A 27,893-nucleotide genomic window follows, 5' to 3' on the forward strand; every position below is an offset into this window, starting at 1 on the left:
AGATGAGAGCCTGCCTAATTTACAGGTGCGTATCTACAGAAGCACAAGCTGGGCATAATGTACTGGGCGCCACACTGGCAGATTTGAAATTTTCACTCAGTAACATCTACTACTGCTTGTTTCTGGCAAACACCCATGGAGTCAAAATTGTCACTACACCTATAGATTAATTCCTAGACGGGTATAATTACCAAAATGGTCTGAGGGGGGAGATTCTGTTATTCTGGAGCTTAGGGGGTTTGTATATGAATTACGCAAACCATTCTCCAAAAATTTGCATAACCAGAGTCAAATAGCGCTCCTCCGCTTCCGAGTCATGCCTTGTAGCCAGGCAGTACTGTACAGATACATATGGGGTATTGCCACATTTATTAGAAATAGTGTAACACATTTTGGCGCATTTTTACCTATTTACTATGTGAAAAATTAAAATTTTGGGCTAAAATAACATTTTTGTGGTAAAAGTGTAAATATTTTTTCATGACAATAATGGTAATTTTCCATTTACTCAGACTAATGTTATACAATTCTGTGAATCGCATGAAGGTTAAAAATGCTCAATGCGCCACTAGATGAATTACTCAATAGGTGTAGTGTCGAAAATAGGGTCACTTGTGGGGGTTTCTGCTGTTTTGGCATGTCAAAGGCTCTTCAAATGTGATCTGTTCCAGCCAAAACGGCGCTCCAGAAATCAATTGGCGTTCCTTCTCTTCCGAGACCTGCCGTGTGCCCAAACAGTAGTTTTCCACCACATATGGGGTATATTTGTACTCAAATTGCACAGCAAATTACCAGGACCATCTTCTCCTGTGACCCTTGTGAAAATGAAACATTTGGGACTGAAACAACATTCTTGAGGGAAAGATCTTTTTTTTTCATTTGCACTGTTCAACATTATAAAATTCTGTAAAGCACCTGTGGGTTCAAGATGCTCACCGCAACTCTAGATAAGTTCCTTGAGGGGTCTAGTATAAAAATAATGAGGGCACTTGTCGGGGGGTTCTACTATTTAGGCACATCAGGGGCTCTGCAAACGCGACATTGTGTACGCTATCTATTCCAGCCAATTTTGTGCTCCAAAAATCAAATGATGCTCCTTCCGTTCCTAGCCGTGCCTTGTGTTCAAAATGTATTATTCTACCATGTATGGGATATCAGCATAGGAGAAATTGCGCAACAAATTATATGATCCATTTTCTCCTGTTATCCTTGCGAAAATGAAAAACTTGTGGCTAAATGAACATTTTGGGAGAAAAAATAAAATGTTAAATTTTTTTCATTCCACATTGCTTTAATTCTTGTGCAGCACCAAAAGGGTTAATAAACTTATTGAATGTGGTTTTGAGCACTTTGAGGGGTGCAGTTTTTAGAAAATGGTGTCACTTTTCTGTATTTTCCGTCATACAGGTCCCTCAAAGCCACGTAATGCGGTCTCTAAAAAAATGGTTTTGTAAATTTTGTTGGAAAATGAGAAATTGCTGATAAACTTTTAACCCTTCTAACTTCCTGACAAAAAAATATGTTTCAAAAAGGATTCTAATGTAAAATAGACATTTGTAAATGATTTTTTTCAGCATGACTAACTAGTTTAAGCATATAAAAATTGAAAGTTTGAAAAATTGTGAAATTTTCACCTAAATTCCGATAGTTTCATAAATAAACGCAAAAAATTTCAACCTAAATTTATCACTACTATAAAGTACAGGGTGGGCTATTTATATGGATACACCTAAATAAAATGGGAATGGTTGGTGATATCACTTTCCTGTTTGTGGCACATTAGTATATGGGAGGGGGGGAACTTTTCAAGATGGGTGGTGACCATGACGGCCATTTTGAAGTCGGCCATTCTGGATCCATCTTTATTTTTTCCAGTGGGAAGAGGACATCAAGCTTACTGAGAATTTCACAAGAAAAACAATGGTGTGCTTGGTTTTATTGTAACTTAATTCTTTCATGAGTTATTTACAAGTTTCTCATTGTTTACAGCCATTGACATGTTGCAGAGGTTAACTCGTGAGGAGCGGATAGAAATTGTGTTCATGTCTGGTGAACGCAGTACCCGGGTCATTGCAGCAAATTTCAATGCAAGACACCCTACGCGAGAAAACGGTCACCATTCCCATTTTAGTTAGGTGTATCCATATAAATGGCCCACCCAAAAAAGTCTGCCTGATCACTGAACATAATGTTCGGTGTAAACTGAGGGTCCTGTTCTCATTTTTGTTTTGCCTATTCTGTAAATTCAGCGCGCCGATCTGGGTCACCAACCATTCCCATTTTATTTAGGTGTATCCATATAAATGGCCCAACCTGTATATATTATCTTTCTATCTATATATCTGTTATCTATCTATCTAATCTACTGTATCTAATTTATCAACTAGTTATCTAGTCCATATCTATTCATTTCTATACAGTAATATTGGTTTGCTATAATAAAAATAAAAATTAATAAAAAATAATCAATAAAAATATACCTTTTTTTTTAATGCAACCACATTTATATCCTGTGCCAAAACAACTCACTTACATCATACATGCACATTCATGGGTCCCTCCATGTCATAAGCTTGGGTGATGTTCGAATAAACAGTGGCATAATTGGGGTTGTACTGGGGAAGTTATGGTATTACCAATCAATGAGACGCGATCATGAAACCGTAAGATAATGAAAATTCTGAAGGGAGATGCCGTAGACAACCCCTAAGGCTGGAGCTTAATTGAAATTCAGTTCAAACCACAATGTTATAGAAAAGTTGCTAATATGGGCCCTTCCCAGTCGCTGTGAAGCAATATCCTAAATCCTTCATCTCCAGCATCACTCCCAGTCCGACAGCCCTATAAAGCAATAATTACCAGAGCCCCAAGAATCTATACATAAGGGGGATTCATGAAGCCTTATCTCCTACTCACCCGGGCACTGACGATCTCAGGCTTCACTGTTGCCACTGTAACTCCGCAGCCCAACGCGTTTCCTGCAGGAAAGTCATGATCAGAAACACTCTGTCCAGTCTCCTTATTACGGCTCCTAATCAATGGACACAATTAGAAGGTGTGTAACCCAATCTCCAAATGTCAGGAGGTGGAACGTACAAGAACTAACTCAATCTATACAGAAACGCATCTTACGTCTGCAATAAGGATATCGGGATGGTGAGGTCCTTCTATCCCTGTGGAGGTGCATGAAATCACAAATGCACATGTTGGATTTTTTGTGACCATTGCATTCATTTTTCTTTCCCATAGTATTTGCAGACTGGCTCCAGATTTATGCAAGATCCTCTCCGTTTTCTCGATTTTTTTCTCCTCACTTTTATTTCTAGAGTTGTGTAGTTTTTACCATTACAATTTTGGGGCCCATACGACTTTTGGATCTGTTTTTTTAGCCACTTTTATTCTCCTTTTTGGTAGGCGAAGTGATAAAAAACAGCAATTCTGCTTTTTTTTGTTCGTTTTGGCATTCACTTTATGGAATAAATGTAATTTATTAATTTGTACATTTACGCACGTGGCAACACCAAATTTGTTTATCTAGATTTTATTTTTTTAGGTTTTATTTACATTCTGGGAGAAGGGAGGTGATAGGAACCTTTAAATTATTTCTCTTTTTATTTCTTTTTTCTCTACGAGACTTGAACTTGCCATCCCTTGATTGCTGTAGTATTACAGCATTTTGTAAAATTACCATTCGCCCATGAAGCCTTCATAGATGTGCAAACATTTCCGATATGGGGGCTATCGCTAGGCCCGCCAGCTGTCAGTGCCTTTGGCAGTCTGCAACGACATTGCAAGGGTAGAGGAGAGTAAATCTGTATTGGAAGGGACAAGATCCCCTATTTTCAGCCTCTTGTTAGCCGCAGTCATGATTGACATGAGCATATAAGAGGTTAAACTGATGCAATCAGCGATCGCTCAGCCAGCACTCATTCTGTATGGTGGTTCCAGAGTTCAATGGCTACTGGGGATGCAACCATTGGGACCCCCGTCAATTCCAGAAATGAGTGGTCCATATGTGCAATAAGTAATGACGCGCACGCTTGAGGCTGGTTTCACACTTGCGTTTTTTTTGCGCTGCTTTTTAGTGCAAAAAAACACATGCGTTTTCCCCCCTATCTTTTACATGGGTGTGCATAGGTGCGTATACACATGCGTTTGTATGCGCATGCATTTTTTTGTAGTGTGCGCTCGGGCGCACAAAATGCATCCTGTTGCATTTTTTGTGCGTCCGACTTGCCCCCCAAAACGCATGCGCACGCAATGCGTTTTTTTTACAGCAAAACACCCATTTTAGTCTATGGGTGCGCATACGTGCGCATTAGTATGCGCAAAAAAAGCATGCGTTTTTTTAAAGAAACGCACCAAAAAACGCACACAAACGCGTGATGCGTTTTTTTCATGCGTTTGTGTGCGCAAAAAACGCACAGCAAAAAAACACAAGTGTGAAAGTAGCCTGACTTCTGCTCCATTTTCTTCAATGGGACTGTTCCATCAGCCCATCACTGCTCGATTCACCCTGGTGACTCCCTGTGGGTCGCCCTCCCAGGGCTGTGGTGTACTCGGTACCGGGCCGGTATCAGCGGGATGTGTCACAGCAGCGGTGACCCGGTCCGTGGCCCTGGGCGCCCAAGTAAAAGGGAGATGCAATGGTGGAAATGTAGTTAATGGAATGAATAGTTCGTGACGCCACCTGTGGTATTCGGCGAGTGAGATGTTAAGCCGACGCTGCATGCAGATCCTCTGGGGCTGATGGTGTGTTGCAGCCAAGATGGTGAAGCTCCCCACAGGTGGAGCTGTAGTCCCAGGGCAGTGTAGATGTAGGGCTAGAGGAGAGGAGCAGGCAGTGTAGAAGTTGGTACCCAGATTTAGCGGTATGGGGTGTGTTGGCGCAGGAATAAATGGAGGGCACCAGGGCTTGCAGTTCCAAAGCATTACTCACAGTCTGTAGTACACACAGGTGCCTGCCTCCGTGCTGTGTCCTCCTGGTCAGAGACTCAGTCAACCTCCAGGCAAGATAGGATGCTCCTTTCCAACACTCCGCCAACATGTGCCTTTCTGAACGTCTCCTCTTATAGCGCCTTTGGTGTGAAGTACTCCCAGTACTTAGTTACACTGGAGTGCCTCCTGACAGATGTTCCCATGAACTTTCCTTGTAAGGCAGACAGCTGTAGCCTGCTTCGGGGACTCCTCGCTCCTGAGTCCCGGCTCACTATCAATGTTGCTGTTGTGCCCCCCCCAGGTCTGAGATGGAAGTAGTGCATTTACAGCCTGCTACTCATCCGGTGTCTGCTGCAGGACCATTAGTGTCCATACAACCTCGGGGACTGGGCCCCGGCCTTGCACTTAGAACTTCTAGGCAGGGTTCTCTCCTATCGCACGTCAACTGTTCCCTTTTACGACTACGTTCCGTACTAGTCTTTCCTTCTTATGGAAGATCAGGTTTCTGTTCAATGTCTTTCTCCTTCTTTCCTTTCCCGTGCCAGCAGACTCAGGTCACTGTGGTCTGCTGCAGCACCTCCTTCTTCCATCCCTCTCCCAGGGATCCTCACACCTCACTGACTGACTGACTGAAATTCTAAACCTTCCCTCTCTTTTATGTATTCTAACTCCACCCGCCTCCCAGCACGTTTCGTGTTCCAAGCAGGGAGGCACCAAAGGTGCTCTGCTACACTCCAAGCAGGGAGCCGCAATGTGGCTTTGCTGAACTACTGTGTTGTGTGGGATGCAAGTGTTGGAGCGTGGTCAGGAGCCTCCAACTTACCTGGATGGTGAGGCACCACACCTCAGGAGGAGGTGCAGTACCTCTGTGGCAACTGAATCCTCAGGGGCGCCACACCTGTTCTTGGGATCAATGGGGGTCGATTGGGTTGGAAATAAATATATTGCGTGAAAAAAACCCCTTTAAATTGTCCAGAATTAATACTACATGTCCGCTTTCTTTCAGCGACAGCGCCACCCCTGTCTACGGGTTGTGTCTGTTATTGCAGCTCAGCTCCATTAAAGTGAATGAAGCAAAACTGCCATACCACACCGAACCAACAGACAGGGGTGGCGCTGTTTTTGGAAGCAAGCAACCCCTATTTTTCTAATCTTGGATACCAGTTCGCATTTCCATTCGCTGACTGCAAACCGAGATCTTGAAAATGGTTGAAGAGGTGACAGACGAAGTAGATTAGAAAGTTACGGGATGATTAATAGGTGGGAAAATGTTTTACAGTTTTTCAATAATTGCACTCGAAATAAACGCGCAATGAGCGGACGTGAGCAGACACATCTCAGAAATACGCCATAGAGAAAGATCTAGAAGCAATTGCCGTCCGGCGCACTTCTCTCGGGATTAATCCACTGGAGACTCATCTATCCTGAAGTCTAATAATTCAGAGGCCAGCACAATGTTTTCAGCATCTAATTAGCAGCAAATAATGAACCGATAGAAATGTGTCCGACCTTCAATCTACTAAGACGTACTAAAATCACTGCGTAGAGACAAGGCCTCATTTTACTTTGTTTCCCATAGCAACCAATCAGTGCTTAGCTTTCATTTTTCAGACAGCTCTGATCACATGAAAGCTGAGCTCTGATTGGTTTCTATACAAAAACAAGCTTACGAGTAGATAATGGTGACAAATGAGGCCCACACAGGATTATTATTTCCTATCTTATTATTTCACACATTCACAGTATTTATGTCCTTTTAACCCAAATGAAATCCATAGTTTAATTAGTGTTATAGTGTTGAAGGGGCCCGGAGGACATCCACAGTCCCTTATTCACATGGTTAAAGCATATATACACTGTGGCAACCAAATTAAATCCATCTTGAATAAGAAAAATGGAGCAACTAGTCTTGGTTAAAAATCTACTAACACTTTGTGTTGACAGCTCCTAGGCAGAGCGATGTGTTTCCACGGTTACAGATGATAAACATACTCTGTACATAGTCTGATCCGGCAGTCACGAGTTAAAGTTCCAGACCACCAATGAAAATTTGCCCCTAGGATAATTTCGGCAGTAAAATTACACTAAATCATGGCTGCCTCTTCTAGAGTAGGATGACTGAACTACTGATATTCCTCGCAGTCCTCAACAATGAGATTGTTTGAGAAAAGTCAAAATAAGTGACTGAAAATAGTGGCGTACCACTAATAGCAGCAGACCACACGACTGCTATTGGGTCTGTGAGTTAGGGGGGCCCGGTGCTCATCTACACTGCCCCAGGTGTCTCAATTCAACAATATCCGAATCCTCAGGACAGGAAGCTATCGCGTCATCATACTGAGTGGGGGCTGTAGAGGCCATCATACTTTGTGCTGGTGCTCTGGGGCCATCATACCGTGTGCTACTTGTGGGGGCAATCATACTATTTGTAGAGCTTTGGGGTCCATCTTACTATATGGGGTGAACAAAGGGACATCATACTGTGTGGGGGCTGTGAGGGCCATCATATTTTCAGAGTGGGCTCTGGGGTCATCATACTGTGTGGAAGACTGTAGGGGCAATCTCTCTAAGTGGGGGGCTGTGGGATCCATCCTACTGTGTGGGCACATTGTGTGGAGATCATACTGTATGGGAAGCGATGAGGGGCCATCATACTGCAGAGGGCTGTGGGGAACATAATACTATGTGAGAGGTTGTGTGGACAGCATATTGTGGGGGCATCATACTGTGTGGTGTGACTGGGTGCATCATACAATGTTGGGAGTCACTGTTGGGACCTCATAATGTGTGTAAGGGGCACTGTTGGGACATCATACTGTGTCGGCACACAGTGTGGGGACATCATACTGTGTCGGCACACAGTGTGGGGACATCATACTGTGTCGGCACACAGTGTGGGGACATCATACTGTGTCGGCACACAGTGTGGGGACATCATACTGTGTCGGCACACAGTGTGGGGACATCATACTGTGTCGGCACACAGTGTGGGGACATCATACTGTGTCGGCACACAGTGTGGGGACATCATACTGTGTCGGCACACAGTGTGAGGACATCATACTGTGTCGGCACACAGTGTGAGAACATCATACTGTGTTGGCACACAGTGTGGGGACATCATACTGTGTTGGCACACTGTGGAGACATCATACTGTGTCGGCACACACTTGAGTTTGAATAAGCCCTTTTGTTTTGGGTTGTGGGATTGTCCCAGAAAATTGGGACTGTTGATGTGGTAGGGGCCAGATTGGGGAGTGGTCCACTGCTTACCGCGACCAGACGATGCAAAGACGAGACGGAGGCAGATTCCAATTGTAACAGGTCCTAGTTTATTGGCCGTCCTCCTGACGACCATAGCCACACACCGCAGCACCTTTACAGCTCTCCGTATCCAGGCCCGGATACCTTCACCTTTCCTTCAGTCGTGGTGACGTTCCTCACGGATATTTCTCTGGGGCTGTCCTAGACCAATCTACCGCCAGCACTTCACCTGCCCGAGGTCGTCGTCCAATCGGTACCCCCGGGGCCTCATCTGTCCTGCGGTACGTCGTGTCAGGGCCACCCCCCTGACTGTCTTCTCCTGTCAGTCCCTTGGTTGAGCTCTCCACCGTCGTCAGTCTTCTGTAGTGAGTCTCTCCACCTGAGCTCCTCCCGTGACTAACCTAGCCTGGAACCCCAACCTGTCCAATTTATCCCCTCTCTCACTGGGAATTTCCCTCCTGGGTTCTTATCCCCCCCCCATGACTAAGCAGTTTCTATAGCCTTAAGCTGATGTCAAGTCCTGAATTACACTCCTCCCTGCCTTCTTGTGGTCAAATCTCAGTACTGCACTCCCTTTTCTGTCTTTCCCTGCTGTTACCTTTCTGTCATTGCCAATCACCGTCTGTAGTGCACAAATTGTCCCCTCCTACTTCCAGTCAAGTCTGTCCGTCAAGTCACCTTCCCCACATTGATAAAGATGGTTGGATGTGAACATGTACAGATCCATCTCCAGTGCTATTGTGGGCCCAAGAAAACCTCTGATCGATACCAATCTCATTACAGGTCCTTGATGTTTGAGAAGGCAAAAAACAGACAAAACTTCAACGAAACATTGCACAGGCTGAATATTATGGAGTACTCTGACCGGTTCTGGGGTCAAGGAGGTAAATGAGCATTGGAGTGATAATATTTACAGCCTGTAAGTAGTCGGCCATTCTTACTCCAGACATGTCGTATAGTCTTTCTTTCTTACAGCAGTGTGAATCCATTAACAGAGGCTTTATTATATGTGACTCATTACAGCTTTTATCTACCCTTTATATGACTGGCTATTAAATGGAGATTACATTGTATTAAGTCATCTCCCGGCCTCACCTATTAACAGCAGTGTGAAATGTTAAAACGGGTAGAGAATATATTACTTAAAGATTGGCCTCATGCCATCCGATTTCGGGCCATAAAATTCATGAAAGAGTTTTTCATCTCTTTGTGTGTTCCTGATATCATGAGTAAAGGTGCATTCACAACGGCCAGTTACTGTGAATGAGCATTGATAGGCTGGGGTCACACGAGCATACAAAAAATGGTTCCATTCTCATCCAGAAAAGTGGGACGATTTTTTACTCACTTGTCATCCGTATACAATCTGTTTTTTTTACTAAGCAGTTATTAATCATTTACTGAACCATTTACAGTTTCCCATCTTACATAACTGCAATGTATTCTTAAAAATTGGATGCCATACTGATGGTCCGTCTGTATGGCATCTGATTTTTTCCTTGCACCAAATATAGCTGAGATAAAAAAGGGAAAAATATACTGCCTCACTGAATAAGAAAAGGGAGTGCAATCCTTTATTTTTTTTGGACTAGCTTGGCCCGTGCGTAATTTTCGCACATTGGTCGTCGGGTGCGTAGGCAATTTCAGAAAAAGCAAGCTGGTCAAATGTAAATGTATTTCAAGAGATGATAAACACAAACAGGTATTTATATATGTAGATTGGTAATACAATAAATTGTTTTGATATGTAGAGGCCAAAAAATGTCTTCCGGTTGAGATGCCACCTGCAGGTCATTTTTCCTTACTGCAGGTTTATGAAAATTAATGTTAAAACTGTATATTGTGATCAAATCGTGGATGTGGGGTTTGTTTGGCTATTTTCTTGCTGAAGGGGGCAAATGGTGTATCATTTGTGTGTGTGGGTGCAGTAGGAATGGGGGGATACAAAGTAATCACCGAAAAACAATGTTTAGAAATAATAGACTAGATTGCACTAGTTCGATTTTTACGTTCATGTAAGAGAGCTTTTATAAAAGCTCGTTTCCTCATATCGGTCAGTGCAAACAGGTTGCCAATCACCCAATAAACAAGTAAAACACTCATTTGCATGGTGAAATAATATTCTGGCTTGCCTCAACATCACCATTGTTGACAGCACATTGTTCCATGTAAGCAGCACATGCGCTGCCGAGAACAATGATGTTCTATGCGCACAAAATGATTATGCTAATAATCGTTCTGTAAGAGGATGGACAAGGCGCTCTGTTCCACTCATAAAGATGTACTTGCAGTGTACGATAAAGTTTATGCTTTGTTGTGTTTCTGATTATTATAAAAAAAGTATTTATCCCTATGGACGTGGTCTGTGGGAGATTGCTGCAGGGTTAACTGCAAGGCCGGCCCCTGGAGTGAGGTGCATTTCTAGGGGGGATCAGTGACAGAGGGTTAAGGGATATAGGAAGTAAGTAGTCAGAGGTGAAAGGGAGTTAACACAGAGATTAGTGGTAGAACTACAAGACTCAGCATGAAGAGGGACTAATTAAGGAGGCGGCAGGACAGCACAGACAAGTGGGGACCCCTGCCACAGAAAGGCTTGCAAGTCCCGGAATCATCTTGCTCAGCGAGAAGGGGACCTTGGTACAAGGTAGCGCACAACTGTGGGTACTGATACGGGGAGCAATTACTCTATGAGCAGCCCCTGAGACTGTTATAAGCAGGTGAACAGGGTATCAGGGTCCTAGCAACACTCCTGGGCCTGTATGACCCAACACTTAAGAAAATTCAGTCATTCCAAACTTCTCCCCATGCATAAAAAGGGCATTGTTTGTAAGAACTGGTCTGGCTTCCTGATTGAAAGGGAACGGTACTGTATAGTACATCAAAATGGACGTTGGATGCAGCAGATTCAGGAGTAATGTCGCACATGCATACTCCCACAACACTTGTGGCGCCCCCAGGGGTATGGTCGCCTCCAGGGAAGGGTAATGCCAGGCTTGGAGGCAATGATGGGTCTCTCTCACAGTCAATCCATACATGCAACACAGTTCCACTCCAGGCCAGCAGGGGGAAATCTGAACCAGGATTAAGGGGAGGAGTGCTCTCTGAGGGCCAAGAGGAAGGAGTGGTCAGTTAGTCTGCGGAGGGTGAAGTGTGCAGACATGTAGAGAGAAGCTGGAGGTTGAGCGAGGAAAGGAGAGCTCCCTCGCAGTGAGAACGTGTGAACTGGAGCCTGGTCTCCACGGTTGTACGGATACTAACGGTCCTACAACAGATACCAGAGGAGTAGGAGGCTGTAAATGCCCTACTCCCAACTAAGACTTGAGGGCACAACAGCAGCTTGGATAGAGAGCCGGGACTCAGGAGAAAGGAGCCCCTGAGATAGGCTACAGCTGTCTGCCGTGCAAGTAAGGTTCTTGGGAACATCTGACAGGAGGAACTTCAGTGTAACCCAGTACTAGGAGCACTTCATTCAAACAAGGGCTAGGAAGGAGACTGCACAGCCCATCTGCTGAGAGAGAATCCCTGAGTTGCTTCCAGGCTAGCCTGCTCTGTTACCATCTGTAATCAGGAGCCTGGACTGCAGTTATCAAGTAAAGGTACAGAAATTGCACCCCGCTGTGTCTTGTCTGCTTCCTACCTATCCGGCACCACTACATCCCTGTGCCAACCACATCTACACTGCCCTGGGACAACAGCCCTGCCTGTGGAGGGCTATACCATCATTGCTGCACCACACCATCTGTCCCGGAGGATCTGTTTGCAATGTCGGCTTAACACCTCCCTTGCTGAACACCACAGGTGGCGTCACAAACTATTCCATTCCATTATCTACATTCCCCCATTACTTGGGCACCCAGGGCCACGGTCCGGGTCACCGGTGCCGTGACACATCCCACTGACACCGGCCCGGTACCGAGTACCCCACAGCCCTGGGAGGGCAACCCAATTTGGCGTCATGAACACGATTACGGAGCCCGGTATCCCCGGGTCCTGTATGCCATAGACTGTGTTTGTGCAAAAGACTGTGTGAAATTGGCGCCAATTGCCGCCATTGCCGCGCTGCTTGGCGCGCGCGGGGTGAAGAAGCAGTACTGTCGCAGGTACAGAATGGAAAGGAAAGAGTGATCTCCTACACCAGCAGGAAGCTGCGCCCCACTGAAAGGAACCCTGACAACTACAGTTCTTTCAAGCTGGAGTTCCTTGCCATAGTCTGGGCTGTCACCGGAAGGTTCAAACATTAACTAGCCTCCGCCAAGTTCAGTATCTTCACGGACAACAATCCGTTGATGCATTTGGACACTGCAAAACTAGGTGCACTGGAACAGCGATGGATGGCTCGGCTATCTATGAGTTTACCATCAAGTACCGGGCAGGGCACAAGAATGCCAATGCTGATGCGCTGTCCAGAATGCCTAACCTACCAGATGCAGGAGAAGACCCTGAGGCTCTTGAGGAAATAGAATTGCCTCCCTTCCACCGGCCACTTGCGGCCAAACGTGCTCAAGGAGTGAGAAACAGACAGTCTGGCTTGAAGGAGGTCACCCTGAATCCATTGCCCCATCATGATTGGGCAGAAACGCAAGATAGTGACCCTGCAGTCCGCCTGGTGAAGGAGCTGCTGACACGAGCTGACTCACGTCCAGAGTCGGATTCTCCTGAAGAAACTCAGCAGTTGTGGAAAGAGAGAGGCCGGCTGTTCATTTATGAAGGGAAGCTGTGTCGGAGGAGTATCAATGCCCGCACTCATGAGCTGGTTTGGCAGGTGATAGTCCCAAAGAGAGAGGCATCAATGGTCCTGGAAGCATACCACAATGGAGCTGGACACTTCGGATAGAAGAAGTTGGAAGCATTGCTCCGTGAAAGGTTTTACTGGGCTGGTATGAGGAAAGCCATTGAGAGGTGGTGCCGGAAGTGTGGACAATGTAACCTGCGCAGAAAGGATCGAGACAGCCAGAAAGCTCCTCTACAGCCAATCATCACCAGACAGCCCCTTGAGTTGGTAGCCCTAGACCATGTGAAGCTGGTTCCAAGTCGGTCAGGCTACATCTATGCACTTACCATTGTGGACCACTACTCAAGATTCCTGGTAGTTGTGCCTGTCAAATATCAGACAGCCAGGACAGCAGTCAGAGCATTCCAACAGCACTTCTGTAGACCACATGGGTATCCTGAAAGAGTTCTTATGGTTCAAGGTCCAGCTTTCGAGACGGAAGTGTTCCAAGAATTCTGTAACCTGTATGGTTGTAAGAAGATCCGGACAACACCGTACCACCCACAGACCAATGACATGTGCGAGAAGATGAACCAGGTAGTGATTGACCACCTGAATACTTTGCCCTTGGAGGAGAGGAATCTGTGGCCAGAGAAGTTGCCCGATCTGGTAGACCTCTACAGCCATATTCCAGTGAACTCTACCAACTGTACCCCAGCCTATTTAATGAGACCAAGACCTGGAAAAGCTGCCTATTGACTTAGACATGGGAGTCCTGACACCTGAAGTAGCGTCACCAGATGCTAATTGGGACACGGAGAGGCAGCAACAGTACAGGAGAGTTCAAGAATGCGTGGAAAGGAGTCTGGCTCAGGCAAGACAAAAGCAGGAGAAGCTTTACAATCAAAATGCAACTGCCGTTCCTTTGTCGCCGGGAGAGCAAGTCTTGAAAAGGAAGAGAAGATTGCACAAATTGGATGATCAATGGGAAGCTGAACCTTATACCATTCTGCCCTCGAACTTTGATAATACTAAGGTATGCCTTGTTAGTAAAGATGGAGGAGAGACCTCAGCAGCGGTATCGAGAGATCATTTGAAGTTATGCCCTGACCAGTTAAAAGAAAGAAGAGAAGAACCAGATAACATCCAGCCCATAGTGGAAGAAGAGAAGGTCAGCACAATGCTTGGGGAATTCCCTGCGAATTGGACTAAAGTGAACGATGCTATAGTGGTGCCAGTGTTGCTGTTTCCCCAATTGGTAGCACAGGAAGATGTGACTCACAGAAATCCAGAGGATCAGGAAAATCAGGCAGCAGAAGCCACACCAGCAGTGGAGCCAGAGAACCCTCGCCCAGCCAGTGGTGAACCTGTTGTGCCCTGAGTCTAAGAGTTCACGGACAATCTAGTATCCCTGTGTTACATAGAACTCCCAGTAGTGTATCCAGTACATTACCCACTACACCAGTATTACGCAGGTCCACCCGCATTACACAAGGAATACCACCCATCAGATATCGTATATAGGTAAATGTTGAAATTGTGTATGTGTAAATATGTCACTGTTTTTCAAGTTTTGTGTCTACAGGTAACCTGTAAGAGTTTCCTTTGCCATTGCCAGTTTTATTTTATGGACATTGTACCACAGGATTTGTGTGGTCAAAAACTTTCCTTGTAAATATTTCACCAGTTGCCCAGGAATGGACCATGGACATTGATGCTTGGACTTATCGTCATAGGACCATTTTTGAGGCTCTTGGTTTTTGTACATTTTTCATTTTTAAATCTTGTACTATTGTTATTGTTTAACTGTTTATATGTTTCATGTTTTTTTTGTTCAGCTCTGGAGTGCTGACTTGCACTAGGGGGGATTGTGGCGCCCCCGGGGCTATGGTTACCACAGTGGCTTTGCCTTCCTCCAGGGGAGGGTAATGCCAGGCTTGGAGGCAATGATGGGTCTCTCTCGCAGTCAATCCATACATGCAACACAGTTCCACTCCAGGCCAGCAGGGGGAACTCTGAACCAGGATTAAAGGGAGGAGTGCTCTCTGAGGGCCAAGAGGAAGGAGTGGTCAGTTAGTCTGCGGAGGGTGAAGTGTGCAGACGTGTAGAGAGAAGCTGGAGGTTGAGCGAGGAAAGGAGAGCTCCCTCGCAGTGAGAGTGCATGAACTGGAGCCTGGTCTCCATGGTTGTACGGTACTAATGGTCCTACAACAGATACCAGAGGAGTAGGAGGTTGTAAATGCCCTACTCCCAACTAAGACTTGAAGGCACAACAGCAGCTTGGATAGAGAGCCGGGACTCCGGAGAAGGGAGTCCCCGAGAGAGGCTACAGCTGTCTGCCGTGCAAGTAAGGTTCTTGGGAACATCTGACAGAAGGCACTTCAGAGTAAATTAGTACTGGAGTACTTCATTCAAACAAGCACTAGGAAGGAGACTGCACAGCCCATCTGCTGAGAGAGAATCCCTGAGTTGCTTCCAGGCTAGCCTGCTCCGTTACCATCTGTAATCAGGACCCTGGACTGCAGTTATCAAGTAAAGGTACAGACAACAGCCTGGGACAACAGCCCTGCCTGTGGAGGGCTACACCATCATTGCTGCACCACACCATCTGTCCCGGAGGATCTATCTGCAGCGTCGGCTTAACACCTCCCTTGCCGAACACCACAGGTGGCGTCACAAACTATTCCAGTCTATTAACTACATTCCCCCATTACTTGGGTGCCCAGGGCCACGGTCCGGGTCACCGCTGCTGTGACACATCCCACTGACACCGGCCCGGTACCGAGTACCCACAGCCCTGGGAGGGCGACCCACACTCAATTTTCTGTAAGTGGCCACGGTGTGGAAAGGGCGGCCCACTCACACGACTACCGTCGGGGGTCAGCTTATAGTTCTGTGTGTATGAAAGTGCAGTAGACTTATCCAAGCAGGGTGGTAAATGACCGCCGATTGGCTTGCGTGTAGTCGATCGGCGGTGTTTAATTTCCATGATCATTAAATGTAAATGTATCCTAAGTCCCACCTCGATCCTGAAAAGTGCATAAGACTCTTCATCCCCTTCTCGACCTGCCCAATATTCATTTTTGCCCTTTTTCTCCCCTTCTTTAAATAGCTGTAACAATTTTTTCCCAACGTCATTCTGTAGCTGTTGTTTTTTATTTGTCTAGCATTTTTGTTTTTAATAACACCATTTACTCTACCATGTAATGTGTAAAAAAACACATGCTTTAGGGAACAAATATTCTACAATTTTTTGGAGGACGCTTTGTTTTGGTTTCTAAAAGCCCCTTTACATTTAGCGATGCACCAGCGATCCGACCCGGTCAGGATCGCTGGTGCATCGCTAAATGATCGCTAGTGAGCTGTCACACAGGCAGACCTCACAGCAATGCAGCAGCGACGCAGCGCACGATACTCACCTTTCACACACAGCGATCCTGATGTCCTCCCACCCGAGTCCACGCGTCGCTCGTTGGCGCCAGCAGGAAGCCCAGCAGGAAGCGCCCGACGAGAAATGGAGCCGGACATTCTCGCGCGATCAGCGATGGACAGCTGGGGAGCCGGTCGGAGGTAAGTATCACACATAGCGATATCGCTAGCAATATCGCTGCTACGTCACAAAATCGGTGACGTTATAGCGATATCGCTAGTGATATCGCTATATGTAAAACCCCCTTAATCCCAGTGATATGGAATTTGTGTTTTGCTAAATTTTGCTGCTTTGTTTTATTGCTTTTCATTCAATTTTAGGGTGGCGAGTTGACCAAAATAAAAAACAGCAATTCTGGACTTTTGATTTATTTCTATTGCATCATTTTCAGTATACATAGATGGGAAAGATGGGGGCTTTCAGCCACGGTAACTAATCAACAATTAGACTTCCGTGGTCCAAGTCTTGAGGTTCCACCTGTCGGAAAGGCAGAAGAATGAAAGCAATCACAACCCAGGAGTGATATCACTGCTTTACCTCTGCGACATTTCATATTGCATAAAACAGTGTATGCGTCTATGCAGTGTCTACGAGCGCTCTCACTATATCACTGTACAGACAGTCTAGAAACTCGGAGACCGCCGCTGAGGAGAAGACAGGTGGCCTAATTATAGTCAGCAAACACGTCTTTTATGGCCCATTCTCCGAGTTTTATGGATTGCCGGCCGGCAGTGTTTACTTTCTGCGCCGTCAGTCAGGTGTATGTTACCTGTAAATCTTTACACCTTTCCTTGTTGTCTTGTCATGTTTTATACTGTATCTAGAGTAAGTGGAATCTGGAAGAGACATTGATGAACCACCAAGACCTGAGACTGCACAGACACATGTAGGAATTTGTCGGAAATGTCTGATTATCGCTTGCACTGGTGAAAAATGCAGGATACAAGTCATATAATGGCCAGAAATAGTGTTTTTCCTAATTTACCCACATACAAATCCATACAGAAAAGTCACCGGATTCTCCAGGTACACTTTAAGTGGTTTCAACCAATTTCCTTCACGTTATGCGCACAAGACCAGGAGGTACTATATCTTCCAAAGATGCAAAATTTTCTACTCCTGATACACGAAAAGACTCTTCGGTGGCTTCTCATGAATGTTGATATGGGATCTAAAGGTACTGGTCGTACCCACTGGGACAAAGAACTTTGTTCTGCCGATTCCATCCATATTTAAACGGCAAATACAAGCAACAGAAGCACGTCGTCTACGCAGAGCAAGAGAAGCGCAGGTTTCTTTTATTTGCCCTGCCTCTTTAAAGAGGGATTATTGTTTTGCAGGAGACGTTTGAGAGATAGAGGAACAAAGAAGTCTAATACATCTTGACAAGGCTGACAAGACGGCTTCCCAAGACCTTAGATCATCCAGTATGTGTCACCATTGCCTCTTTCACTCGGGGATTTGCAAATTGACTGTTGTATTCAAGCAGCAAATATCTAGACCCGGAGACCAGAATACAACATCGCTCCTACACCCTATAAAACTCACAAGCTGGAGATGGAGATGCAGGGCAGGATACAATTACTTCTGCTGTGTTAACTCTTGTCTTCTTCTCTGTTCTGTATTTTTTTATATGAAATCTAATAGGTCAATACAGCCAAAATCCATTAAAAAGGGCCATCAGCAGTGTAACGGAGCCTAATGGTTCCTGCTGGAGATGTAATTGACTCACTAAGATAGATGGGATTTTAATGTTTGTTGTGGCTGCTCTACCATAGAAGAAAAACATCATTCTCTGTAGATCAGAAGAAATAGATTTGTCATTAGTTAATGTTACGTAAAGTAGCACTCCAGCAATATATTTTACATATAACACTAAGTCACCACCAATGTTGTCGTTGTTTAATTTGTTTTATCCATAGGTTTTAACCATTCATTATCAGTAGCTGTCAACCGATCTCCAGTTTGACTACCAGTTCAGTATATTCTGTCGTGTAGATAGAAAGTCACCAATGACATCATCACCAATTAAATCCCTACTGGAAGCTCTCAAAACTCTCCTCTTCTTACCTAACTCCACCTTCTATGGTTCTGCGTATAGCCGCCTTGCAGTTATACAGTATTGTGAGAATCATGTGGGAATAGTGGATGAGGGCAGGTATATCTCGCCCAGATTCCTTTCCTATGTGGCCTAGTCTGGTCAGTATCGCACCTGCTTGCTAATGAATAATGGGAGGTGGATATAAAAGGATGCCAGGTGGTTGTGTGAGTGTCTCAGCCTGGGAACACAGAGAGCTTGTCTGTGTGAGAGACACACGTGAGTGAAAGCAGTGCCCACTGCAACTGTGGCTTGGCTGGACGGGAGAAGCCCGCCAGTTGGTAGTTAGGTTGTCCATTGTTTAGTTAGTGCTGGACAGGCAAGGATTTGTTTTATGTTTTTTTTCCTTTATGCATTGCTTTCACCTTTAATAAACCTGACCCAGTGTCAGTTATACCCGGAACCCGGCTGTGCGCCTGAGTTTCATGCTGAACGCATGTGACCTTTGACCCCAGCAAAGGCGATCCCGGAGTGTTTTATCACATTGTGGTGGAGAATGCGGGCATCACGTTGGAAGCATGAGTATGGAGGACGTGGTGAAAACGCTGTACAGTCCACCGCCGTCCAGCAAGAAGCTAATCGGGTGATGATGGCCCAGCTGAAGGAGTTGGTGGACATGACAGCTACCGATCGTTCACTTCTCCAGCATGTGGCGCAGCGCCTGGCAAGCTTACCTGAGGTTAACCTGGAAGCAGAGTCGAGAGTGATTCACGTGAGTCGGTACTGGCAGAAGATGACGACCGAAGATGACGTCGAGGCATACCTGACCACGTTTGAACGGATGGCGGTGTGAGAAAAATGGCCGAAGGCACGATGAGCCGGCCTGATTGTCCCGTTTCTTTCCGGTGAGGCCCAAAAGGCTTATTATGACTTAGAGCCTGACGCTGCGCAGGACTTTCACAAACTGAAAGCCGAGATCTTGGCCCGGCTGGGAGTGACGACCACTGTCCGTGCACAGAGAGTGCATCACTGGACTTATCAGCCGGATAAACCACCGCGGTCACAGATGTTCGACCTGATCCACGTGACGAAGAAGTGGCTACAACCTGAGGTGCTGACAGCGCCAGAGATAATCCAGAGAGTCGTCATGGACAAGTACCTGAGAGCTCTACCGCCAGCCCTGAGGAAGTGGGTAAGCCATGGAAATCCTACGACGGCAGATCAACTGGTGGATCTGGTTGAGCGTTACTCCGTGGCGGAAGGACTCCGAGATGACGCTACCCCTCCTCGTTCTTCATCATCTCCACGTGGAACCGGTAAGACTGTTCCAGGGAGTAGGGGAGAAGGAAAAATCCCTAAGACAGTGGGGGAGGAAACCGGGACTGCCCGCAATGCGAGGCCGAGAGTAACAAACTATGGTCTAAGCAAGGGGCCCGTTAGGTGTTTCCGCTGCCAAGAGATGGGCCACATTGCTGCGAACTGTCCGGTCACTACTGAACCCATGCAGTGCGACGTCACAGACTTTAAAAACCGCATGTCTATGGTTGCACGGGTAGTGAGTGTGAATGCCGGTCAAAAGGATGTGGAAAAACACTTGTGTGATTTAACTGTTGATGGCAAAAATGTGGTGGCATTGTTAGACTCGGGAAGTGTGGTGACTCTGGTGAAGGCCAGTCTGTTGTCAGCCCCGACTGGACCATCAGACAAATTTTCTGTAACGTGTGTGCATGGAGACACCTGTTCGTACCTCACCACGGTCATATGCATTACTACTTCCTATGGGTCTGTGCAACATAAAGTGGGACTTGTCCCTGCGTTATTGCATGATGTTATCTTGGGCCGGGATTTTCCCCACTTCTGGCAATTGTGGGAGAATCAGTTGATGCCCTCGGGTAATAGTGTACATGATTCTTCTCCCAGGGCGCGTGTGGGTCCCGAACCCCTGGAAGAGGTCTCCCCGGAAGACTCGGGGGAAGAGTCTGCTGGAAATGACCTGCAGTTCCCGTTTTCAGTCATGGCGGGTGATACGGAGGAGACCGGGGAAGAGGAGGAGGCCGACAGCCGTCCACCTCCCCGTTTGCCGGATTTGGAAGTTCAGAAAGATGACTTCCAAAGCGAGCAAATAAAGGATCCTACCCTTTCTCAGGCTTGGACAAATGTAAAAGTGATAAATGGGGTACCCGTAGAACCTGGCTCTAGGCTGGCATATCCTTATATGGTCCTGGAGAATGATTTACTCTATCAGATAGAGAAAAAGGGGGAAGACACGATGCAACTATTAGTCGTGCCCAAACCCTACCGGTGGCAGGTGCTGGACCTGGCCCACGGACATGTGATGGGATGTCACCTGGGTGTCCAGAAAACCACCGAAAGGATATTACACTGTTTTGCTTGGCCAGGCATGCATCACGATATTCGTGTATATTGTGAGTCTTGTCCTGACTGCCAAGCCTCTGCGCCTAAGCCCCGGTTCTGTAGCCCTACCTATCATTGAGGTCCAGTTTGAGAGGATTGGGATGGATTTAGTTGGGCCCCTTCCATGGTCTGCACGTGGACACCAACATATCCTGGTCATCTTGGATTATGCCACTCGTTACCCGGAGGCCATCCCTTTGCGTAACACGGCCACCAAGACGATTGCTAAGGAACTGGTGCATGTGTTTAGTCGGGTCGGTATACCAAAACAGATACTCACCGACCAGGGGACTCCCTTTATGTCCAGGGTAATGAAGGAGCTCTGCCGGTTGTTACAAATTGAACCGTTACGCACATCCGTGTATCACCCTCAAGCAGACGGGTTGGTCGAACGGTTCAATAAAACTCTGAAGCAGATGCTGAGAAAGGCGATAGACAAGGATGGGAAGAACTGGGACTATTTACTTCCGTATTTGCTTTTTGCCATCAGGGAAGTGCCCCAGTCTTCCACGGGGTTCTCGCCTTTCGAGTTAGTGTACGCCCGACGTCCTCGCGAACTGTTAGACGTCGCCAAAGAATCCTGGGAGGGTCAGGTCACTCCGTTTAAAACGGTGATAGATCATGTATCCCAAATGCAGGACCGTATGGTGGCTGTTATGCCTATCGTCAAAGAACACATGATGCAGGCTCAGGGAGCCCAAAAAAGAATCTATGATAGGGGCGCCAAGATCCGTACGTTTGCACCCGGAGATAGGGTGTTGATCCTGGTCCCCACGGTGGACAGTAAGTTCCTAGCAAAGTGGCAGGGCCCCTTTGAGATTAAGGAAAGAGTTGGTGAAGTAAACTACAAAGTATACCAGGCAGGTAAACGGAAACCTGAACAGGTTTATCATGTAAATCTGATAAAACCCTGGAAAGATCGGTATGCCTTGTCCGCGGAACTGGCCCGTCCAGTCTGCTCGCATACCGTACCGGAGGTACGGGTTGCAGAGACTCTCTCGGAGCGGCAAAAGACTGAGGTCAGGCAGTTTCTACTTCACAACCAAAAGTTTTTCTCCGAAAAACCCGAGCAGACTACGCTAATGAAACATGACATCGTAACGGAACCTGGTGTCACTGTTCACGTGAAACCCTACAGAATTCCGGAAGCGCGCCGTGAAGCCGTTTCCCGAGAAGTGAAGGCAATGTTAGAGTTAGGTGTCATTGAGGAATCGCACAGTGCTTGGTCCAGCCCGATTGTGTTAATTCCTAAACCGGACGGCACAATCCGGTTCTGCAATGACTTCAGGAAACTGAATGCGGTCTCAAAATTTGATGCCTACCCTATGCCCCGGGTCGACGAGTTAATAGATCGGTTATGAAAAGCTCGGTATATTACGACCCTCGACCTAACAAAGGGGTATTGGCAGATCCCTCTGGCGGAGGCTGCCAGAGAAAAGACGGCATTTGCTACGCCGGAAGGTCTATTTCAGTATGTGTATATGCCGTTTGGACTGCACGGAGCACCAGCGACCTTCCAGAGACTGATGGATCGAGTCCTGAGGCCACATAGGCAGTACGCTTCGGCCTATTTGGATGACATTGTCATTTACAGCTTGGACTGGGAGACTCATCTCCAGAAAGTACAAGCTGTGATTGACGACCTGTGGGAGGCAGGTCTAACCGCGAACCCCAAGAAATGTCACATCGGGCTAGAAGAAGCCCGGTATTTGGAGTATGTAATTGGGAGGAGTGTTGTTAAACCCCAGGTTGATAAGATTCAAGCGGTTCAGGACTAACCGCAACCTGTCAACAAGAAGCAGGTGCAAGCCTTTCTGGGGATCGCCGGCTATTATCGCCGGTTCATACCCAATTTTGCAGCCATCGCTACCCCCCTGACGGATCTTACCAAAGGGAAAGACTCCATCATGATTAAATGGAATTTAGCGGCTGAAGAAGCCTTCCATAGCCTAAAACGTGCACTTTGCTCTCAACCCGTACTGGTGACTCCGGACTTCTGCAGCGAGTTTGTGGTACAAACGGATGCCTCTGATACCGGTATCGGGGTCGTACTGTCACAAGTGAGGGATGGAGTGGAACACCCAGTCCTCTATCTCAGCAGGAAGCTGAATAAACATGGCAAAAGTATGCGGTAGTAGAAAAAGAGTGCCTAGCCATTAAGTGGGCTCTAGAGGCCCTCAAATATTACCTGGTGGGCAGAAAGTTCAGGCTGATCACTGACCATGCCCCTCTCAAGTGGATGCACTTGCACAAGGAACGGAATAGCCGGGTGACCCGGTGGTTCCTTGCCCTGCAGGCCTACACTTTTACGGTGGAGCACAGCCCAGGGGTACAGATGGGGAATGCAGATGCCCTGTCCCGAGTGCACTGTTTGGCGGGTGTCATTGCTCGACCAGAGTGGTCTGAGCAGAGGGGGGGATATGTGAGAATCATGTGGGAATAGTGGATGAGGGCAGGTATATCTCGCCCAGATACCTTTCCTATGTGGCCTAGTCTGGTTAGTATCTCACCTGGTGACTAATGAATAATGGGAGGCGGATATAAAAGGATGCCAGGTGGTTGTGTGAGTGTCTCAGCCTGGGAACACAGAGAGCTTGTCTGTGTGAGAGACACACGTGAGTGAAAGCAGTGCCCACTGCAACTGTGGCTTGGCTGGACGGGAGAAGCCCGCCAGTTGGTAGTTAGGTTGTACCTTGTTTAGTTAGTGCCGGACAGGCAAGGATTTGTTTTATGTTTTATTTCCTTTATGCATTGCTTTCACCATTAATAAACCTGACCCAGTGTCAGTTATACCCAGATCTCGGCTCTGCGCCTGAGTTTCATGCTGAACGCATGTGACCTTTGACCCCAGCAAAGGCGATCCCGGAGTGTTTTATCACAGTATATATATTTTTTGAGCCTTATATAACAGAGCACTGGTATCTGATTCACAATGCTTGTCTATACTATCTGCGAGTGCTGAAGCTGCAGAATATTCCAATCTAAGTTGATCACACTGCCTCTTGCTTTTAAAAGATGACAGGAAGGAATCTATCACAAGCAGGAGGCAGGAGGGGAGGCTGCATCACATAGAATACACTGAGACTCTGCAGATGTAGTATACTTCACCTAGAATACACTGAGACTCTGATGTATACATCACATAAGATATACAGTACTGAGACTTTGCTGTACACATGACATAAGAGACAATGAGACTCTGATGTATAAATCACATAACATGCAATGAGACTGCTGTATATATCACAAAGGATACACTGAGATTGCAGTATAAGTGAAAGTGGTGAGGATGATGTTCCATTTCCCTGGTAGCTCCCTGGTGGTTATAGGTCCTGCATATGTCCTACATTGTCCTGCTATGTAGTTAATAGTTATCTTCCAGTGAACTGCAGTCCTAACCAACGGTCACAAGATGTCAAGGTCTTCCTCTTTGGTTTTTCACAGAAGTGCGTGAAAAGTGAAATCTGCCCTTGGACAGTTTCAGGGCTACCTGTAAGGCCGGCCCTTAGTGGGAAGAAGGATTGGGAATCTCTGGGTAGTTACAGATTTTGTAGGAAGTTATGTCAGTTAAGTGGAAACTCCAGATAAGACTATGAAAAAAGTGAAGATGCTCTCTGGTCCAAGTAAACTACCGGAGTATGTGTGTGAAAGAAGAAAGCATCAGAGACAACAGTGAAAGTAAGAAAAGGGAACAGTGAGTTGGGAAAGGGGACGTTTGATCAGCAACTTTGTGAGAGTCCCTACGGGCCTCCGGGAAAGTGAAGTGTCAGCCAAGTCTTGAGAGCTGTGGGTCCAAGAAAAGACAAGTTTGCGAGGCTGAGGGCACATACAGTAAAGGAGATACCACAAGTGCATAATTTACATGGTTCCGCTAAAGTGGGCTGAAGACAACCAACTCTGCCACTGAAAACGAAAGCTGTAGAGATGTCACAATTATCTTGCTTAAAGAACAATGTCAACATTTCCCATTTTCTGCTGTGTGTTTCTACAACTATTAGTAAAGATGAGTTTGATTCAATGGACTGTTGTGGTTCATGGGCTCGCAGGGAATCTTGACTATGAAATATGTGAAGGGCTAGAGGAGCGGTGAAGTGTCCACAATAACAACAGCATCACACATGCCGAATCTGTAACGTGCCAGAGAGCAGAACATCAAATGAGACACTGAGATTGCTGTATACATCACATAAGATACACTGAGACTGCTGTGTACATGATATAGAATGCATTGAGCCTGCTGTATACATCATATAATATACACTAAAACTGCTGTATTTAGCATACAGGATGCAATGAGGCTGCTGTTTATACATCACATAGGAGACACTGAGGCTGCTGTATTTGTTACATAGGATGTATTGCGACTGCTGTATATATCACACAGGATTCACTTTATTGCATACATCAAATGAGAGATACAGAGACTGCTGTGTATACATCACCTAGGGTACACCGAGACTCTGCTTTATACATCATGTAGGAGACCCTGAGAAAGCCGTATATACATCACAAAGGATACATCAAGACTCTGTTGTACACATCATGTAGGAGACACCAGGACTCTTTGGTACTGCATTAAAAGGGTGTCCATTTTAATGTAGTTTCGCCCTACTAGGACATAGCAGTAATTGGTGAGCAACTTTGCTAATGGGAGGCAGAAAATACGATCCAGTCAATCTGCAGCTATGTCATTCCTCTATACTTTATACTGCAGCTCTACTTGTTTAGAATGGTTGCACAATCATGCTGCATGTGGACAGTCTCTTTTTTAAAATGAATCTACTATGTATAACCTGAATTTTTTAATTTTCTTGCACCCATTTACCCTACATTGGAATGACATGGTGCCCAAATGAGTGGGTGACCAGTAACACATGAGTGGTTGTGTCTATCAGAGAGATAGGGGGATCATTTGTGTTAATATACCTTAAAGAGTATATTAAAAGAGATTGTTTTGCTGTTTTTTATTAGAGGGATTCTGAAAAACTGGGTGTTACCATTCTGTTGTGAATTCGCTTTCTGGCCTCCCTCTGGTTATTACTGAAGGTAGTGGAGCTGGTCAGATTGACAGAGGGGTTGCGCGTTCTCTTTCTGGGCTCCCTCTGGTGGTTACTGGAGGTAATGGAGCTGATCTGATTGACAGAGGCTTGCCACCTGATAATGATGATGACGATTGGAGATCTGGGGTCTCAGATTGGGATTTAAGACAGCCGACTCCCTCTATCCCTGCTGGTGATTTGCTTCCTGTTCCTCCTGAGGTCTGATTTCTCCAGCTCTGTCCCTGCATGTTCAGCTAAGTGGTTTATTTGCTAATCTGTTTGCATTTGATCTGGTTTTGTCTATCTCTTCTTTGTGCGGGTCAGCCAGCTCCGGCTGGGGCTGTGCTGAATCACCGCCCTTATGGTACTGCTTGTGCCAGTTTGTTTTATCCCATTAGATTGGTCTCTTTTTGCTCTGCTTTCAGAATATACTAGAGTGCTGATATAGTGGGGAGCGAAGTCGTGTGACTTCAGTGTTTTTTGCATCAGACGTGTTGGACCTTTATTGCAGGGTTTTTTGCGTGATTGCAGACAGTGTCTTTCCTTTTCTGTCCTGTCTAGTCAGTGTGGGCCCCATCATTTGCCCAGTCTATTTTCCTGCCTGTGTTTGTGTTTTCATCTTGTCTCACCGACAATATATGTTTGGGGGCTATCTATTCCTTTGGGGTCTGCTCTGGGTCTGTTTAGATTTCCCCTTTCTTGCTTTAGGCTTAGTTAGCTCTCCGGCTGTGTCGAGGCGTCTAGGATCATCGTAGGTACCCTCCACGGCTACTGCTAGTTGTGTGGATAGGATCAGGGGTCTGCAATCCGCTTTGGTACCAACCTCTCTGGTTTTCTGTGGCTTAGCCTGGACCTGCTCTCCTCCTCGGTGACCCATTCATAACACCATTCCCCTTGTCTCTGCCTGCACCAACACGTTCTGACAGAGTCCAATCAGAGTTGGCAGGGAAATGGTAATAACTAGTTCAGAGGCACAGCACAACACTGTGCTCCAATAATGTTACTTCAAGAGGAATACAACATTATTCTAAAACAGATAGGTCAGGTGGCTGATGGTTTCTCTTAAAAAATGTCTTCAGGAGTGCACCGCTTCCCAATTTCCTGCTTTTGGGGGTGCCGATGCGCTTCTTAGGATTGACGCTACACGGCCCTGTTACGATTCCTCCTCTCATTGTGGTCAGTGGCAGCTTAGCTGTCCAATCTGGGGCAAGGACATGCTGAGCTGTCAATATTGTGATAGACAGCTTAGCTGTCCTACCTGAGGTTTAGGCGTGTTGAGGTGTGAGTGTTGTGAGTGACAATCCAATTGCCCAATGAGGGCTGGGTCAGGCTGGGTTTCCTACAGGTGTCTCCTGTATTGAATGAGTCCCTGCTACATAGCTGGCTGTCTTCCTCTTATCTCTGCCAGTTGTAGCTCTGCTCAGTGTGGTTTGTGTTTGAGTTCTAGTATTTTGACCACTGTTGACTGACCTTGGATTTGCCTTTGACCATCTGTTTTCCTGGCCCCTTTGTCTTGATTCACTATATTCTTGGAATTCTGACCTCGGACTGTGACCTGACTCACCTTTGCCTCACTCCTTTGTCTATGATGTACCCTCCTGGCTTTTGACCTCGGACTCCTTGACTTCTCCTCACGGACCCGCTCTCCGATGTTGCTTGCAGAGTCAGCATCGGAGGAAGGCAAGCTCAGCAATCTGGCCAGCTTCAGAGCGGCGCTTGCTAGCTCTACATCGAATAGCTTTGATGCACACACTCCTTTCCTAGGAAACCGGCCACCTCTGAGGGTGCGATAACATTGGCAATGAACTGTAAACTCTAGAATAAAAATTCCTCACTTTCTTGAGAATAGATAAAAATTTTAATAAGAGGTAAAGAGCAAACTTTCCTGTTTTTATAAGCACTTTTCAATTTGACCCATTTAATAAGATGAGACAATCCCTATAAGTATCTTCCAAATATATTCATGGAAACATGGCAGTCGTCTTTAAGCATGAAGGATGATGGTGTGAAGGCAAGGGAAATCTCAGAGGAGGAGAGGCGGCTGCGGAGACTTATCTG

The 27,893-nt window shown here is 46.3% G+C and overlaps 1 protein-coding gene across 2 annotated transcripts in view; it reads right to left on the bottom strand.

The window, feature by feature from the left end:
• Positions 1-27,893, bottom strand: part of KCNJ6 (potassium inwardly rectifying channel subfamily J member 6) — a 248,164-nt gene that overhangs the window by 154,486 nt on the left and 65,785 nt on the right. The window contains exon 2 of one of the 2 annotated variants that reach the window (XM_073584673.1): positions 2,917-2,978. The exons of the other annotated variant lie outside the window; for it this stretch is intronic. The gene's annotated coding sequence lies outside the window, so the exon portion shown is untranslated. The remainder of the gene's footprint in view (positions 1-2,916; positions 2,979-27,893) is intronic. 2 annotated transcript variants of the gene reach the window in all.

The sequence above is a fragment of the Dendrobates tinctorius genome, unplaced genomic scaffold (assembly GCF_039654945.1).
Source record: "Dendrobates tinctorius isolate UK_male_01 unplaced genomic scaffold, ASM3965494v1 ptg000084l, whole genome shotgun sequence".
In the NCBI taxonomy this organism is placed as follows: Eukaryota; Metazoa; Chordata; class Amphibia; order Anura; family Dendrobatidae; genus Dendrobates; species Dendrobates tinctorius.